At 31.9% G+C, this 19522-nt stretch overlaps 1 protein-coding gene and 1 long non-coding RNA gene across 2 annotated transcripts in view; one reads left to right on the top strand and one right to left on the bottom strand.

The window, feature by feature from the left end:
- Nucleotides 1–19522, bottom strand: part of LOC143197969 (discoidin domain-containing receptor 2) — a 623414-nt gene that overhangs the window by 512041 nt on the left and 91851 nt on the right. The gene's annotated exons all lie outside the window — the stretch shown is intronic.
- On the top strand, nucleotides 7100–7291 carry LOC143199192 (uncharacterized). Its single transcript, XR_013006376.1, has 2 exons — nucleotides 7100–7206; nucleotides 7262–7291. It is a non-coding gene; the product is annotated as an uncharacterized LOC143199192 (long non-coding RNA).

The raw sequence follows: 19522 nt of genomic DNA, 5'->3' as shown, positions 1-19522 counted from the left end.
AAGTTTGCATTGATGGCGGTCGGACGCGTATACATCATACGGTGTCGATTTAATTAATAACCGCAACGAGACATCGAATCGGACAATAAATTAACATTGATATTCATATCTATAGGCGGACGTATTAGACTCAGAATCAATCAGCATATTTGCCAAATCTTTTGATGGCGGACGCATGCTAAACTTTCTGGTTTACTGCCGTATTTTCAAATACATTATGTTCCAACAACTACTCAAACATCAAATTTAAAATATATAGAATATTTACTCTAGTAGATTGGTAAAATTACGAATTTATGATATAAAAAATATTACAATACATTACATAATAATAAAAAGTTATTAAAAGTTATTATATAAAACATATTTGTTATTGTAAATGCGGAAAATTATGAAGAATTCTAGATAAATGTCTTTTTTAACAGACTTAAAAAAGAGAAGGTTCTATGTTCGACTGTATAATATATAATATATCGTTCGAATATATTCGAGTTCACTTCTGAGGTGGTCTCAATGGAAGCATATCAGGATCTGATGGTAAAATCCGGAGAATTCGAGGGAAAACCACAAATTTCACCCCTGTACTATGTTGTCACATATTTTTTAACTAAAACCATCGGATATTTGTGTATGCTGAGCTCTTGTGACGTCAGACACAAGTCCTCAATGGTTAGGAATTAGAGGATATTTATTTAAATATTATGGGGAATCACAAACTACTAATTGTATTATTTAACCTATCTACTTGATGTTTTTATATTCTACTACATTCAAACAATTTAGCTTAATACCTACCTAAATAAATTTATCTATTTACAATATTATTTTAACTATCACCAACTGATCAGCTTTAAGTCCGTTCCGAGCCCAAACAATACAAAAATATTAATATAACTCTGACATATATATATATACATTCGTTCGAATATATTATATATTTTTTAAATATATATTCACTGATTTCTCCGCCAATTGTGGACCGATTTTCAAAAACATTTTTATTCGAAAGAGTTCACTTCGGAGGTGGTCTCATTGGAAGCATATCAGGATCTGATGGTGAAATCTTGAGAATTCGAGGGAAAACCACAAATTTCACCCCCGTACTATGTTGTCACATATTTTTTAACTAAAACCATCGGATATTTGTGTATGCTGAGCTCTTGTGACGTCAGACACAAGTTCTCAATGGTTAGGAATTAGAGCATATTTATTTAAATATTATGGGGAATCACAGACTACTAATTGTATTATTTAACCTATCTACTTGATGTTTATGTATTCTACTACATACAAACAATTTAGCTTGATACCTACCTAAATAAATTTATCTATTTACAATATTATTTTAACTATCACCAACTGATCAGCTTTAAGTCCGTTCCGAGCCCAAAAAATACAAAAATATTAATATAACTCTGACATATATATATACATTCGTTCGAATATATTATATATTTTTTAAATATATATTCACTGATTTCTCCGCCAATTGTGGACCGATTTTCAAAAACATTTTTATTCGAAAGAGTTCACTTCGGAGGTGGTCTCATTGGAAGCATATCAGGATCTGATGGTGAAATCTTGAGAATTCGAGGGAAAACCACAAATTTCACCCCCGTACTATGTTGTCACATATTTTTTAACTAAAACCATCGGATATTTGTGTATGCTGAGCTCTTGTGACGTCAGACACAAGTCCTCAATGGTTAGGAATTAGAGCATATTTATTTAAATATTATGGGGAATCACAGACTACTAATTGTATTATTTAACCTATCTACTTGATGTTTATGTATTCTACTACATACAAACAATTTAGCTTGATACCTACCTAAATAAATTTATCTATTTACAATATTATTTTAACTATCACCAACTGAGCAGTTTAAAGTCCGTTCCGAGCCCAAACAATACAAAAATATTAATATAATCCTCTGACATATACAAAAAATTAATTTACGAACAAAACAAATCTAAATTGTTGCTCCAATTATGGAATGAAATCATTACAGGTATATTTAACAAAACATGTTTCAATAAACAATAAAAATAAATGTAAAACACGACAAATAAAATAATAGTTACCCGAAAATATGAACGAACTTTCTTTTATTTCAGTTTGATTATAATTTGGGCGGATGGTTATATAAGATGTGCTTCAGCGCTTCGATGGCTCCCTAGAGAAATAAACAAGTGGTTCAAGATAATTGGAAAAAAAGTTTAGAAAAAATCTAAAAGAAATATATAAGCTGTTTTATAACATTTTATTCTTCTATATATAATAGTTTGGGGAACAGGTATTTTATATTTTGAAATAAATTCGGCAATTATATTCATCTATATATAGTCTATTCAAAGTTTTTTTTGTATATACGTCATCAAGATGTTTAATGTATCGCCTGCCGCAATTTGTAAATTCGTTTTAGAATCAGACAATATTTTCCTTCTTATTTTATTCCAGTTAAAAAGAGACACAATGCTGTCTGATTAGTTCGAACACGAAAACGAGTGAGCCTGTCAAAGTCGTCCGGTTGTCAGACGTATGTAAAATTCTCGAAAGTAATAGTGATAAGAGGTTAGAACTCTAACCTAAAAACTATTGTGGCTGTATAATTAACTGGAGTTTTTAGATGTACTATAATATTAAAATAAATGAAATTTGTTTTATGTCAAAACCAAACTGAACTAAAATTCAGAGTTTATTATAAATAACTTTGAATATACTATAAATACATCTTACTTACATTAGACATGCTCAGTACAATCTTAAGGAAGTATTCTAAATATTTTCAAAGCATGATCCTTTATAAATATGCTGTTACGAGGATTTTTTTTAATGTAAATTAATGTTAGAGAAACTACTTTCGCCACGTGGCATATAAATACCAAAAAATACAGTAGTACAGTATGCATCAGTTAACACAGTGATATCAAAATGATTTGACAAGAAAACCAAGCAACGAAGCGAACAAAATCTAAACAAAAAAAGGTAAATATGTTCTCCAATAAAAATAAAATACATGCCTTAGATATACTATTATTAATTTGGTTGATTAAGCTTCCAGAGAACACCACAGGTAGTTTAGAAAAGAGTTCAATGTAAACATAATAAAATAACTTTAACCTACTAATTATTGTGGCTCTATAGTTAATTGTAGTTTAAGTCTTTCGATAATATATTCATTAGATGTACTATAATGTTAAAAAGAATTATATTTGGAAACATTTTTCTTTCATTATATTCTTTAGATCAGAATATTGTTTTATATCGAAGCTAAACTAAATTAAAATGCGTAAAATGTTAAAGTTAAATGCAGCAACATTGCGACGTTTTGACGTCATTAATTGAGATAACGTGACGTCATTGTTACTTTAGATAGACTATATTTTAATTTGCCCAATACGAATTCAGTCTATGGTGAAATTACTCACAGTCGGAATAAACTAACCGAATCCTAAACCATCCAAGAAGCTTGATATTGCAATATTAATAACAATTACGACGGTATTATTTTTAAATGTTTCCGTTTGCAACGAAACGAGACGGGGATGATAAGAGGGTCATGGCGGCGATTTAATCTTTTCGGAAGGTGAGAATCAGCGGGTGTGCCCCCGACTAAACTAATGATGAAAGATGAAACATTGGGTGTCCTATTACAAGTAATAAAAACGATATCCCATAGGGCGCAATATTGTACTGGAGAGATGCCTATCTTAATGCCATCGCTATGAGGCTCCCGAAACATAAAAGGGCGAAAACACTTTTTAACAATGATAAACTGATACGTCGATGAACCGGATCCTTTCTATAAGGCGTCGGACACCTCCTAATACTATTCATGAATGCGCTTTTTTATAAAATATGAAAGCACAATATATATACGAGAGTTGCTATTTAAAGTTTAAATCTAATAATGAAAAGGGAGTAATTTATTAACTGTTAAGGAAGTAAAATAAACAATAGTTAAAGAAAACAATAATAAAAACCCCTGGTTTTGACGTAATTACCATTAATTTACATTAATTGAGGAATCTTAAATGAGCTCTCAGAAAAGTGCATGAAATTAATAAAGTTTATATTTAATGCCATGGTAAGGTTTAATTACTTTCCTAGCACACGAAAAGTGGCTCAAACCATCATGATTCTTAAACCAGTGTGATATCTAAAATTTTTGAATAACTATACCTTAAAAGATTCAAAATAATCATAGAAGAAAATTATAAATATTATTCCAGACCATCAATTTGGCTAACGTAATAAACACGGAACAACAGAAGAAATACATAGATTAGATAGATACATAGATACATTTCCCGATATATCTCAAGCCTTCGAAAAGGAAAATCTTTTACCCCATATGCACTTTCAACTACTCAAATTATAACTCAGACAGACATTTTATTTTGAATTCATATTCAGGTGTTCCGCAGGGCAGTGTTTTTGGTCCACTGTTATATTTATTGTACACAGATGACCTACCAACCTCAAAAACACTAGTTTTGCAGCATATTTTGACGATACAGAGGTTTTATCATCAGACAAGGATCCAATATCAGCCACAAGAAACCTCCAACTTCATCTTAACAAAGTCGAATTATGGTTGAAAAGCTGGCGTATCGGAGCAAATGAGACAAAATCTACCATGTCACATGCACCCTTTGTAGAAGAACTTTTCCCTCAGTAGAATTGAATAATTATGAACTTCCGCAAGCAGACAACTAAATCAACTGTATTGGCTGTAAATCTAAATTATCCTTAGATAACATGGTCTTATTGTATAAGTCAATAGTTAGGCCTATGAACTGTGGGCTATTGCTAGCAAATCTAACAAGATACCCTCCAGATGATCCAGAATAAAGTGTTTCACATAATTCAGCATTCCCTGTTAATTTAGCACGATATCCCTTGAGAACCCATAACGTGCCAAACAGTTAAATGTATACGATGATAATGAACTGCGTAGGCTCAAACGTAAACTACTATACGAACTGATTAACAGGCACATAGAGTGAGATATAATAATCTCCATAATAAGTTAGAATAGTCTTTAGAATAAGTTAGAATAGTATCTAGAATAAAATTTAGATTAAATGTTTGTACAGCAGATCACTTACTGAAGCGATCACTGATCACTTCTACATGTCAGTAGAGTTATATTGTATAACGTTATATTGAAATCATATTATAATACTTATTGCCCAGGGGCAGATTGTTGAAGTTCTATGAGATTAATAAAAATATATTATCGAAATATTCCCCGTGATGCTGAACATGCTTTCGCATAAACTTGAACCAATCTTAGTGAGACTTTTTCCGCGTTGATTGAGGTTAAATTTGGAAGGATTCAACATGAACACCATGCATGTCATATTAATGCACAAATACATGACTCAAACTGTCATCTTTTACATACAATTTTTTTTAATTTATAGACTAGAATACTCCTTAATTTATACTTTTCTAATATTGTCTTTTCATTATTTTAAGGTGGATAAATTAATCAAGGGTATTCTGCACTCAGTGTGGCACAATTCCCCATAAATCAGAAGGAAACTAAACGTTAACAACTACCCTAAAGAAAGTTTAGAATTAACATCGGAAAAAAAAGAGCGAGGAAGAAATGGTATTCTTCCAGTGCTCAACAAGATAAAATTTAGTTGAATAATATTATATCTGAGACAAGAATGATATCATGGGTGAACTATTTGCATGGACTTGCTAATAATGCTAGTTCTGAGTATTCGCTGTGGAAAGCTACCAGGGACTTAAACGGAACTTATCATGTAAATCCTATAAAAATAAGGCTCAGAGCTGGTCCAGATATCAACTTTCAGAGCTTAATTATAATAATATTTATCAATGCTTTATAATGTTTGCAAACGTACTGTTAATAATTCATGATATATTTTATTTGTCCTATGTGTTCCATCTATACAAATTTTGTAGTTAGTTTCATTTTACTTATTACATTTTTTGATTACTTCATTGCTTCGTTCTTTGCTTATTTATTCCATTTTTCAATCTCACTCTTGCGACTCACCTTTAACTCGCCTTCTAGGCTTTCTTTTATCTACTGCTTTTTACTTTGTCTTGTGTCCCACATGAGAACTATTAGTTCACCAATAAATAATGGATTAAAATTCTATGAAGGTATTTTATATATTATTGCAACATTCGTTTTAACTTTTGACGCACAAATTAACGTACTGATTACTTGAAATATTCAGTAAGTGCTTTGTTAATAAATTAATTTAGAAGTTAATACCACTAGAATTTATAGAAAAATCTTAATAACCTATAAAAGTAATTCTAGTACAATGATATACGATGTCTCCAGGACCATTCCAATTACTATCGGTCCTTAAGCAAAAACTATTTTTCTTAGTTGTTCTCTGTTCACCAGACATCAAAATAAATCAAAGGATGATTTCGAAAGTCTATATATCTTGCAAACAAGAAGGACAGACAAATTTTGTTATTCTCGAATTTTATTACGTCGAATATGTCAGGTTTTTTCTTCATAGCTGTATATACCTTCCGATAAAACGGGCACATTTATTTGTTCCCTCAGCAAAAAATGTTAAATATAATTATACATGATCATACGATTCCTAAGCGTTTTTTGTCTAATCTTGCAATAACTCTTTAATAGATTCCTTAATAAACTTCTTTTAATAGTGTTTTAACATACTCCCTTTTCTTTTTTAATATCGTTTCAAACCGGCTTGGTTGCCGCAGTGGTAAAGGCGACAGGATGGCACACCTACTGTTGCGATAGATACCAACGCTCAAAGGTAGGTTTAGTTTCAGTTGTTACAAATAGGACAAATGAATTAAATGACTTAAATTTTGCAGTAGAAGTAAATTTATATGTCAAGTTTATAATATGACATACTTAGTGGCAAGAGAAAGAGAGATTTCACGATGAGTTTGCTGCATAACTAAAGCCGATAACAAGAAGGATCTGTCTTCTCTGTGCCTCCCATTTAATCATTTTAGTATACATACATACTGAGTTCCGGCAGCATCTTTGTCGGAGCCATAATATAGATGTTAAACAATCTAATCTATATTTTAATAATGTGTAAGGTCTTGAAAGTTGGAAGCCACAGGACGATGCAAGAAAAAAAGATTGCTTAAAGAATTTCTTAGAAAACAAGAAGTCAAGAAGCTTATATACCACTGTATAAGGAGTTATCATCAAGGTAGTATTTTCCATAAAACTATCGATATGATTATTATCTTACGAATAAATTTTAGGTAAGGCACGATAAGTCAAGAAGGGTTACAGGCAAAAAATTAATTTGAGTCCGTCTATATAAGTTTTTTTTTATTAAGAATGTTATAAGACTCAATATTATATTAGACAAATACAAGTAGCCAATATGAATCCCAGAATAATATTCGACAATTGAATTTTGACAAGGTAATTATAATATTAGGCATATAGGTAGGGAATATATATAGACAGGGAGTTATATATTTAAGAAATTTTAATTAATAGTCCAGTTTATAGGCTTTCCAGAAGTGGAGGAAAATATTGCATACCATTAATCCTGAAAAAGTAGCCATTTAGAAAAGGATTGTACTTGCTACAGCCGTATGATTTGTTGATAAGGGAAAGTAAACTGCCAATATATCAAAGAAGAGAAATGCAGACTTTAACAGAAATAAAAGAAAATAATTCAAAGTATATGTATATATATATATATATATATATATATATATATATATATATATATATATTAGTAATTAGTGCGAGAAGTATAAAGGACTGTATCTACAAAAAAGTTATATATACAACACATTTCTAGTATTGTATATTCAAATATGTGGTAATTTAGAAAATAGTTTATGGCATAGTTAAGGTTCATTTTTTTATATCCTCTAATTTATAATTTAAAATTAATATTAAATTTTAAAATATATAAATGAATATAACATAAAAATTTGGTATTATCCTGTATTTTTCTTTTTACCTCCTCTAAAGTGTATCGTAAATTAATGTCATGTTCTTACTGGTTTTAAGTCATTTTTACTATATATACATATGTATGGTATATATAGCTTAATATAAAACTTATGAGAACATTACCCTTTATTTTAATAATTAATACAGAGTATATTTTACGCCTTGAAGACTAACACTATGCGGATATCAGAAGATTGGTTATAGATAAGACACAGCTCTACTCATGACGTCCGAAGCAATAATAAATACTGAGAATATTCAAATATTTCCAACACTGGGAAATCGCCGAACCACGATGATTTTTAATATATCCCGTTAGAGCTGGCAGCGCGTACGCCAGACTATAATATTTGACGTCTATGCCTAGTGGCTTGATTAGGGCGTATTTCATTTTATTGGAATTTACTTGTTTGTAACATAGATTACACAAAAATTTTAGGCCTAAAAGTACTTCCTCCATATAGTATTAAACCGTGCTAAATGTCACGTCCCCAGGTACCCTGCTTTTCCTTGAAAGGGGAGGCAAAATTTTCGCTAAGCCTATTAATGTTTATAAGAAGATAATGTATAGATATCTAAGAAAATAAATAATAATAATAATAACTGGCTTGATTGGTGCAGTGATAAAGGCGACAGGACGGTCCGCCTACTGTTGCGATAGTCGCTGGTTCGAATCCTGCTGGGGTATGGTCGTAAATTTATGTTTGTGGTTGTACTTAGGCAAGAGGGGAAATGAACCCACTCACGCCAGTAACCAGGCTGGGTAAGACCGGATGTCTTCTGGGATGATTTCTAAGTTGGTCACTCGCCAGTCGATAGGGATAATAACAAGTACCGTGGTTCTGAGGCCACGTTAAACAATAGGTTCAGTCCAGATAAACCCTCGTTGGTGATAGGAGACTTTAAAATATATTCAGAAAAGTAATAATAATAGTAACAACAATGACAGCAATAGAGTATATTAGTTCGACGTTGCTCAATCGACCAGGATCATTATTGTCAAAAGCGTCCGGATGACCACACCCGCCACTGACAGCTCCGAACCTAAAACCCCCACACGATCGCATCAAATTTTGCACATTTATTAACATTGGCTGCACAAAGTGCTCGGCTAATATTGATTTCTAACTGCATCCGACTGATTTTTAAACCTTTGATAGTGTCGTTTTTCGATTGCGAATTATTTTTCAATTTCGCTAATGAAAACTTGATGTTTGCTCCGTTTGTTTTCATTTTCTCTACGTAAAATTAACGTTGGAAAATCTGAAATGCATTTAATTTCATTTCAGGCTTTTTTTTCAGTTTGTCGATTGGCGCAAAAAAGCGCATTATAACGAAATTAGTTGCTTGCTTAATGGAATTAAAATAAATATAACTTTTTTTCCAGTTCGTAATCAAAGTAAGTATTGGGAATACGAATCCGTTTCGTCGTTTTAATCAAGAACAGATCTTTTTATCGAGAAAGAGCGATACCTTATGTTTTATTCAAAATATTGTTTCCTTTATTATTTTCCCATCTTTCGAAGCTCAATTCTTCGGAAGATTGCTTTATCTCTGTTGAGGAAATACGAATAGGCCTAATTTTCTATATCTTCATATAATGACGTGAGATATAATACAGGCAGGTATTGTGACTTTATTCAGATGGAGCAATGTCTGGCTAATATGACCAGACTACGATGGTACGAAAGCTTTGATCGTGTTACTGTTAAGAATTAAGAAGAAAAAATTGTTATTTTATTCAGTAGTTTAGTATATAGATACTCTCACATAGTAAAACACATTTTTTGGCAAAATTAGTTTTTTTTATTCAACATAATTCCCTTCAAGAGTGATACACTGATTATAGCAACCCTCCGACTTTTCGATACCATTTTTGTAGTACGATTTGTACTTTGCTTCAAAATTCAATTCATGGATTTTTGTCATCGTTTTCACTGATTTGTGACACGGTTCATTGTCTTGGTGAAGCAGCACTTTCTTCTTCTCCAAATGCGACACTTTTTGGCGATTTTGTCCTTCAATCGGTCCAATAACGCTATGTAATAGTCGCTGTTGATGGTCCTTCCTTTTTCCAGGTAGTCGATGAAAATTAATCCATGCGCATCCAAAAGTACAGACGCCATAAACTTGCCAGCCGACCATTGCGTTTTCCTACGCTTTGGAGTGGGTTCATCATGTGCAGTCTACCCGGATGACTGCCGATTGGATTTCGGAGTGAAATGATCGAGCCATGTTTCATCCATTGTCACATATCGACACAAAAACTTGGGTTTATTACGCTTAATTATCTTCAAACACTGCTACGAATCATCACCTCGTCGTTGCTTTTGGTCAAAAGTGATCTCCCGTGGCACCCACTTTGCATAGAACTTTCTCATACCCAAATATTCGTGCATGATATGATGTACACGTTTAGTTAATATCTTTAGAGTGTATTTTTCATTCTATTTCATTCAGTTTCAATTTACGGTTATTCAAAATCATTTTGTGGTGTGTGATATCTAAACTTAGCATACCAATCCTTGATGGTTGATTTTCCTGCGACAGTATCCGAAAACTCAGCATCAAGCCAAGTTTTTTCTTCAACTGTATTTTTCTCTTCAAAAAGCAATATTTTAACAACACGCGAAATTCCTTTTTATCAATTTTTTTCACAATAACAAAAGTTACTTTACTCAAAATGCTATAATTCACAAACTAAGGACCCGGCAGCTGTCAAATTTATACACGCATCTTTTGAGGGATAGGGCTAACTAAAAAACATATGGATTTAATTCTAGTAGCGCCATCTATGTGTCAGGGAATTTCATTTCATTTTCATTTCAATTCAATTGACCTGTTACACGCAAACGCCAAAACTTACGAAAATTCAAATTTTTCAATTTTTAGGTCAGAATAGATCTCGAAAAGATATTACCTCGATAATACGGGAAAATATGTGGTGGAAAACATTCAGCGGAAACGATCTACCGGCTGAAATTCCCAAAACTATAGGGAAAACTATAAATAAATGACGCAGTAACCGTATTCTCAATTAACGAAAATATCCGGCAGAATAACTAACAACACTTTGAGGCTGAAAAATTAACTAAAATGCAGCTAGGCCATCAACCGATGCGGTTCTTCCTCCCCCTCCCCCTTTTCCCTCGCCGGGAAGCGCGCGAACGCACCGGGCTAGAAGTAATTGTTTCCCATCTCATTCTCGCACGTAAATCTTTTTTATTTATTTTATCGTGATTATTTTTCCGTGATTCTTCTCCTCCGCTTTTCCTATTTTCCTTTTCCGTTAGAGATAATTGAAACTCGCCCGTAATAAATTCGTTTTCTCCAGGTAAAAGTAATTTATTTTTGTTTAATGGTCGGCGAGACCCTCTGTTTTTGTTTATTCCGTCTTGTCGTTTTGTTTTCGCACTCCCGATGATCCCGATGTAAATTCTAGCAGAATGAACTTTCGGCGACGCGAACCAAAAGGCTTTTGTGTTCGGGTACGTTCGTCGTTTCGTTTTTAACGAATTTAATTGCTTCGCTTCCCTACGCAGAAGAGAGAGAAAAAACAGTGACGTTATTAGGCATATCATAGCATTCTCGATTAAATTGGATTGCTTTTATTTTATGCGGTTGCCCCCTCCCTCGTGCATAATTGATTTTATTTTTTTTAAATATATTTTAAAGTCTCCTTTTACCAACTAGTGGTTTACGCACTGGACCTACAGTATAACGTGGGCACCGAACCACGGTCCTCGGAATTAAGCCTACCGACTGACGAGTTGCCAATTTAGAAATCATTCCAGAAGACAACCGGTCTTACCCAGCCTGGTTACTGGCGAGACTGCGATCATTTTTCTTGTCGGATTTGGCACTCTTGCCTAAGGACCATTACAAATATTAAACAATCACAAACACAAATTCACGACCATGCCCCAGCAGGATTGGGACCCGCGACTATCGCAACAGTAGGTGGACCACCGTCAGCTTTATCACTGCAACCAACCTTGATTCGATTTGGTGACAAGATTGATTGACGATGAAATATTTATTTTAAGAGTGTATGTATTATGTCCAGAAGCCTTCATTTTCATCCCTAAGATAAAACACTTTTACTGCCCACTTTCTACAAGATTCTTCTTGATCGTTCAAGAATGCAAACAAATTTCTTTATCTGGCAGTAACGCCTCTAATTTTCACCAATAGATATTGCCGAACAAAGACAAAGTACCTAATAGATGAAGCCTGAAATAATATAGGCTCTGGCATCTTCGGATTATTAGGTTTATTGACTTTATATATTTATATGGTATTTAGCAAGCAAATAAATTATTACCTTGTCTCGTATACGAATCATAAAATAATGAAAACAGAAATAGTGCATTATGTCGTCTTACTCATATTATAAATTCAAGTTTTCGACATATATTTATCGAAATGTATGTTATTACATACCTATATTGTTACTGATTTATTATTTTATTCCAATTTAGTTATGACAAGGAAAATAATTAATAATAATTGAATTTTAGTATAATAATAAGTAGTATGAATCCAAGAAATGTATTAGGCGGCATTCAATTCTTGAAATAAAATACAGTTCAGAGGAATTGACAACGTGAAAGAATAGCGCCTAGCTTAATTATAATCGAGTAGATTTTTGTTTTCTCTAACCAAATAAATATGATGTAGTCGAAGAATGTCTACCGTCTGCTACAAAAATGTCTGTAGCTTCCAAAATTTGTCTTCTGGGCTTTCTGCTCTCCGCCGTTGCTTTCCCTACTCCTCGTTACCAATCTTGCATCCTCCATTAATTGTAGGTATCCCCATCAAATGAATTATCGCCTATGTAGTTCTTCCACTGATTATATATTGAGATCTTTATAATATTGCATTTTCGGATAAATTGGATGGTTTTTATTTTATATATCAATCCCCTTCTGATATGGTTTAATAACAAGATGAACGAAGATTTACAATAACAAATATTTTAAAAGCGTATTATGGTTAAATTTTTTTAATGAAGAGAAATACTACTCATATTCTTAGTATTATAGTATTCTTATTAAAATTAGTATATTAGTATTAGTAGAGTATTAATAGTATTGGTATATAAATTTAAAAAAGAAACATAAATAAACCAAAATCACTGATATTATTCTAAGTAATCTAAACATTAGAGTATCCTCAATTTAATTGGTTTCCTCCTTTTTATATGTTCATCGTCTTAGTATAAATTGTCCTTTTTTAAAGAAGACGGAATGAAGAAAAGCTTACAAGACTACAAGATTTATTATTTATCTAAAAGATGTCAGTTGCTGCCAAATAAAACGCATGCATTTTATCAACTAGGGTTTATCTGACTTAGAGACTCTTCTCTAAAAATTCTGGTCTTTTTTTACTACGAAAACACCCAAAGTTATACCACTTCATATATCTAACGTTTTATTGAAAAAATTGTATACAGGATTATTTTTTAAATAAATCAGAATAGGTAATGCTTGGTGAATACAAATATATTATCGCATCTATGAAGTATAATCAGGAATGAAACGAATTTATGAATAACATATTTTAATCTTCTATTTTTTTATAAATCACTTTTGACCTACTTGTATGAAATCTATACTAGGAATTAGAATTTGTGTAGCAATATCTAACACTTATCATTTTAAAATGTACTATATAATATATAGTTACAATTTTCCCATAACAACAACACTCTCTATTACATTCTCTATAGCATACTCTATCGATATAACAGAAGAATTATTTGTGGTGAATGGTTATATCAATAACACAAAAGTTGCAAGGAATAATGATTTATTAATATAGTAATTGGATAATTGATACGACTCTTTTTCATCGAAAACATCAATATCCACAAGCTGGTACTTCTAAAACATTACACGAATCTTTAAAAAATATCTGAAATGGTGTATCTTAAAACTATATTCATAAAATGATCACTTATTAGTCACACAGCCAGTACCGAAACATCTCATTTTGTATACAAAAATAGTAGGTAACACTAAAACAAGACAGCCCCACATGAATAGATAGAGCTACATTAATACGTATTATAGACAGTGTAAAAAAGTACTCAAATATAAGCTATGTTGGAACAACAATATATTAATGATTATAAAAAACACATTGTTATTCAACTTGAATTTCTTCAACATCTTTCCTAACTCTAAAGATGTTTGTACCCATTTCAAGTCTATATAGGTAAAGTTGAACTTTACTTAAACTTCACCAAAACGGTTTTCGCATTTACGTAGCCGCATATCTAGCCTACAGCGAAAAAAAAATGGAGCCGTCGAATTCGGACGGGGTAAAGGAATCAGAAGGTGAGATCGCGTCAAACTTGAAACTTCGCAGACGGATATTAATGTGTTTAAGCCGGTTTTGCATTTTTTCGGCCTTTTTACAACGGCGAGCCCTTCGTTGCTCAAAATCGCCCCCTTTTTACCTTTTTGCTAGTAAAATTGGAGTTGGAAAACGGTTAAAACCCGCAATGTTTTTATTAATTTTTAATTTTCATTTTAAATTTGCTTTCGTATTGTAGTGAGTGATTTCAAAAGTTTAAGAATAGTGAACTTGATCTTAAGGGTAAAAATGTCTAATTCTGAGCTATAAATTGCAACTGATGCCATATATTTGAGAATTAAAGGAACCAAAGTAGTTGGCCATAAGACTCATCGTATTCTTCAAACATAGGTTCCTGTAACTAGCACTTGTTTCATTTACCACAAAATAAATTTGAGAGTTTGCATGGCGTACCGTATTGGTCGGGTAATTTCTACTTATTCAAGAAAATATTTATCGAACAAAAATAACCCTAACTTTTATTTTCAACACAGTGAATAGTTTGCCAAGTTGATGAAAATTATGATGAAATAGAATAAATTTGTTTACCACATCTGGCCCTTAGTGACTAGTTATCAAACTCTATAAACGACCAATTATTTTACGACAACATAGAATCTTAGAAAGGATATGGATCTGGTAGGATGGTTAAAATTTATATTTCTCCAATTATCTGAAGTTTTAAGAAAAGATGCATTGTTAAATCCATATAACAGCAGAAACTCTTTAATATTATCTTAAATATAAAGTGACAGTTAACAAATATCCTTTTTACTGATCAGAGTTGAAAGTTTTGGTCGACTACACAGTCATTAATACAAAAAATAATCTCTGTTTAGAGCATACAAAAATATAAGTGGTACTCAACAATATCCGCAAATGTGTAAAAGGGTAATCAAAGAAATACCTTAGCGTCTATTTTGATGGGAGATTATATTGGACAAATCATGTCAGACAAGAATCAAAACACATCATACTCAAAATCAATGATATGTAATGGTTAGTCGGAACATTCTCCCAACTTGACCCAAGATGGAAGAGATTGGTTTATCAGACCATTATAAAGCTTCTTTGGACTTCTGGGGTTAGAATATGGGGTTACACTATCACATCAAACAAACTAGTAATAGTAACGGACTAAAACAAAAATGTTAAGATTAATATACCAAATCTCGCAGTTCTGATCTTCAAATGACACGTGTTTCAAGTGATTAGTTATATGATTATGGTGAAGAACGAAACATATTTCGAAAGAATAGGTAAAGAGTTCTATAAAAAAGGTAGAATGTTGAGGAATATAGGAAAAGAGTAATTGGTAGTACCGCAATGTTTACTGTTACATGATTTGTTAGAATTTGTTCTTTATTACATTCACCTATTTATTAAGAAATATTAATAGTCTTGTCTAACCGATACAACGTCAGCGGCTCACTCTTCAGTATGAATTAAAGTAATAAATTCAAAATTACAGTTGCAGAAACTTTCTGGCAAGTTTTCGAATAAAAAAACATTATGAAGGAATACTTTCAACCGAGAGAAGATACTAATAATTATTATTATACTGCAATTACAATTAAAATTGAAGCAATTACTTATTGAAACTCATATTATACCAAAAAAGCTTTATTTTGAATAAAGTTTTTATTTGAAATGAATACAAGAACACAAATAATTATAGAACCGCAGTAACAAAATATTATATTTATTAGTCAGAGTTGAACGCTTCTTACAACCTTTTACTAAGGTTCTTTATTTTCAACAATGTTTTTGGGTTCAATAAAGATTAAACAACAAGTAATTACAAAATCGCAGTTACGAAATATACATATTGCTCATCAGATTTACAAGATTTTAAGTTAAGTCAAAATACAGATACCTCTCCTAGTTCTATTTTGCTAGTATTGTCAATATATTTGACTGAACAGCAACAAATTTGCACTAAAAATATGGAAAACTGTCATCAATCTCTTATTCTGAACCTTCTTATTTCAAACAAAACAGAAAAACAAAGAATGAAATTAATAGAGAGCGGTTAAAGTTTGCGTTATGAATAGCGCTATCGAAACTTCCGACAATTTATCTGGCCCGGCCGTATATCTCGCATAGGTGTGATAGGAAATTAGGAGGGCTTGGTTTAGTGTATTAACCGTAGTGTACGCCGCAGTGCAAGAATACCGGATTATCATAAATCACTCGGCAAGTTGCTTGCAGTGTTTCACTTTATCTTTCATCCGGTAGTAAATAATTAGCGCCGAAAGTTTCATATCAGGTGTGTAGGCGGGGGCACAAGGGTGGCTGGAAAGTTATACGACATATATAGGTCAATAGGTTTTAACGTGTCTCCGTTGTTTCCGTGAAATGCTAAAACATAAATTCTACGTCATTAGTTGCTTGCATGTATTCATCATTTGTTCACGTTAAAAAGGTATATATTGAAAAACGCAGGTACGATTATTCTTTCTTAAGGACTCATAGTAATGTATCTGGTTCTGGAGACAGTATATCATTGTACTAGAGATAATTCTAGAGAACTCTGTCCACCCCAAATTCATTTTAGGATCTTAGGTATATGAATTTCTTAACCAAACACTAACCGAATATAGCAGATAATAAATACGTTGAATTGTACAAAAAGTGTTAAAATAAAATATAAAGAAAATGTAATGAGATTATTCATTTAATCAGCCTGGTGTATTCATTTTTGCAATATATAATTTAGGTGAGAAATATGGATAAAAGACAAAAAATATATAATAAATGAGGTAACAAAAATATGCAGCAGTTAAAATGAAATAACTAAATAATTTGAATAAACGGAATAAATAGGACCTATAAAAAAGTTCTTTTGTTTGAAAAATTTTTGTTTGTTTAAGTATTATGAAGTACCTTTAGAACTCACATGCTGTCATGGGAATTATTACCACAATATCCACTAATTATCTAGAAGAGATAGAGTGCTATTGAATGCCTCGAAATGATTTTTCTCGAACATATAACAAGGAAATGAGTATGATTTCAGTAAATTAACACCAATACTCCAAAATTATCAAAAAATAGACCACGTTGTTGGTGAACTAATCTTTTATTTCACCCATATGCTCAACAAGCGAGTTATTATACCCGTACATAACTTTAATGGTCGGTATACACACATTCAAATGAGTTACAACACTGTGGAAGATTCTTTCTTCCCAAAATATTGCTTAACACCTCTTAATAATTTAAGAATTTCCTGTAATTATTCAGAAATGAACCTACGGGTTTATGCTTATTTGTGGAAGGAGATCTGGACATAACCAAAATTAACTGCTTAATACTTGAGTCCTTGCATATTGTCTAATGAATTGCAATAGATTTGGGTGAGATTTGAATTAAAAAACCTATAAACAGTTAACATTGTTTAATTAAGTAGTTCTGCACCACATCTTTAAGCCACTAAGTAGTTCAATTAGCTCATCATCAAGAACATATATATATATATATATATATATATATATATATATATATATAAATAATTGGTCAACTAATTTTGCGCCAAATTGGCTGACTGACAAAAATTAAGAATTCATAATATCCTCACTTACTTCACGATAACTGTAACGATTCTTTATGTTTCTTTTTTCATCTAGATCTATAATACTAGATCCATATATGCTATCATTATGAAGGAAGCTGATTCAAAAGAAGTTTATAATTTTTGATGAAATATATCTACTCTTTGCCACATTTTCATTATGTCTCTATAAAGTTTAAAAATGTTCAAAAAGGTATGTAAATACAATAAAATAAGTAATATAAGTATTAAATTATACAACAATATTAGTAAAATTCGCATAATTTAACATAAACCAAAATTATAATGCAGATTTTTGGATTATATAAACCAATTAGGCCAGCCGGACTGGAATAAATCAAAATTAATGTTTTATAACATTTTAAAGCAATTAAACAGAATGCGGCTTTTCGCTCTTTATTCAATTTACTCTCAGTTACATCAATATTTACAGAAAATTTGTTACATTATTATTTATTGATTCTTCCTACATTTTCTACACTGATAAGCGCAGTAAATGGATTACATACATTATTAATTGTAATTTATAATGAAATTAATAAAGGCACAATACAAGCAAATTCGACCACATCTGACATGAAAAAGTTAATTTCATCGAAATGGATGAGGCCTGATCGATCGACAAACAAGGCGATAAGAGGAGAAGTAGTTGAGGTAGTAGTATATAAGTGTATTAAATTTAAATGAAATTCAGTTGAAGACTGAATGCAATTCAAATGATGGAAAACTACTTTTTGAAGATGAAGATATGAAGATATGCAACAGGTCAATTGAAAAGTCCACGGCCTACCATAGTAAAACACATCTTTTGGCAAAATTAGTTTTTTTTATTCAACATATTTCCCTTCAAGTGTGATACACTGATTAGCGACCCTCTAACTTTTCGATACCATTTTTATATGACAATTTGTCTGTTGCTTTAAAATAGGCCTTAGTTGATCGGTGATCATCTCTTCATTCGACGAAAATTTCTTCCCAGCGAGCATTCTTTTGAGATCTGAGAACAGAAAATAGTCAATGAGAAAGCAATTCGAAGCCCAATTCATGAATTTTTGACACGGTGCATTGTCTTGGTGAAGCAGTACTTTCTTTGTCTTCAAATGCGGCGATTTCGTCCTTCAAATGGTCCAATAACACTACGTAATAGTCGCTGTTGGTGGTCCTTCCTTAGACGTGTTCTTTGGAGCGGGTTCATCGTGTGTAGCCCACTCCGATGACTGTCGATTGGACTTCGGAGTGAAATGATGGAGCCATGTTTCATCCATTGTCACATGTCGACGCAAAAATTCGGGTTTATTACGCTTAATCATCTTCAAACATCGTCGTTCTTCTTGGCCAAAAGTGAGCTCGCGAGGCACTTTTTGCACAGAGCATTCTCATACCCAAATATTCGTGAATGATATGATGTACACGTTTACTTGATATCTTTAGAGTATCTGCTATTTCATTCAATTTCATTTACGGTTATTCAAGATCCACAAAATGGATTTTTTTAATGTTTTCGTCGGTAACAACCACTTTTGGGCGTTCACTGCGTTCACCATCTTCGGTGCTCATTTCACCAAATTTAAACTTATCATACCAATTCTTGATATAAGTATATATATATATATAT

The sequence above is a fragment of the Rhynchophorus ferrugineus genome, unplaced genomic scaffold, assembly GCF_030347505.1.
Source record: "Rhynchophorus ferrugineus isolate W39M unplaced genomic scaffold, kcgeb_rfMv2 rfM6, whole genome shotgun sequence".
Taxonomy (NCBI): Eukaryota; Metazoa; Arthropoda; class Insecta; order Coleoptera; family Curculionidae; genus Rhynchophorus; species Rhynchophorus ferrugineus.
Note: the sequence above shows the minus strand (reverse complement) of the source record. Positions and strands in the feature narration are given on the sequence as shown.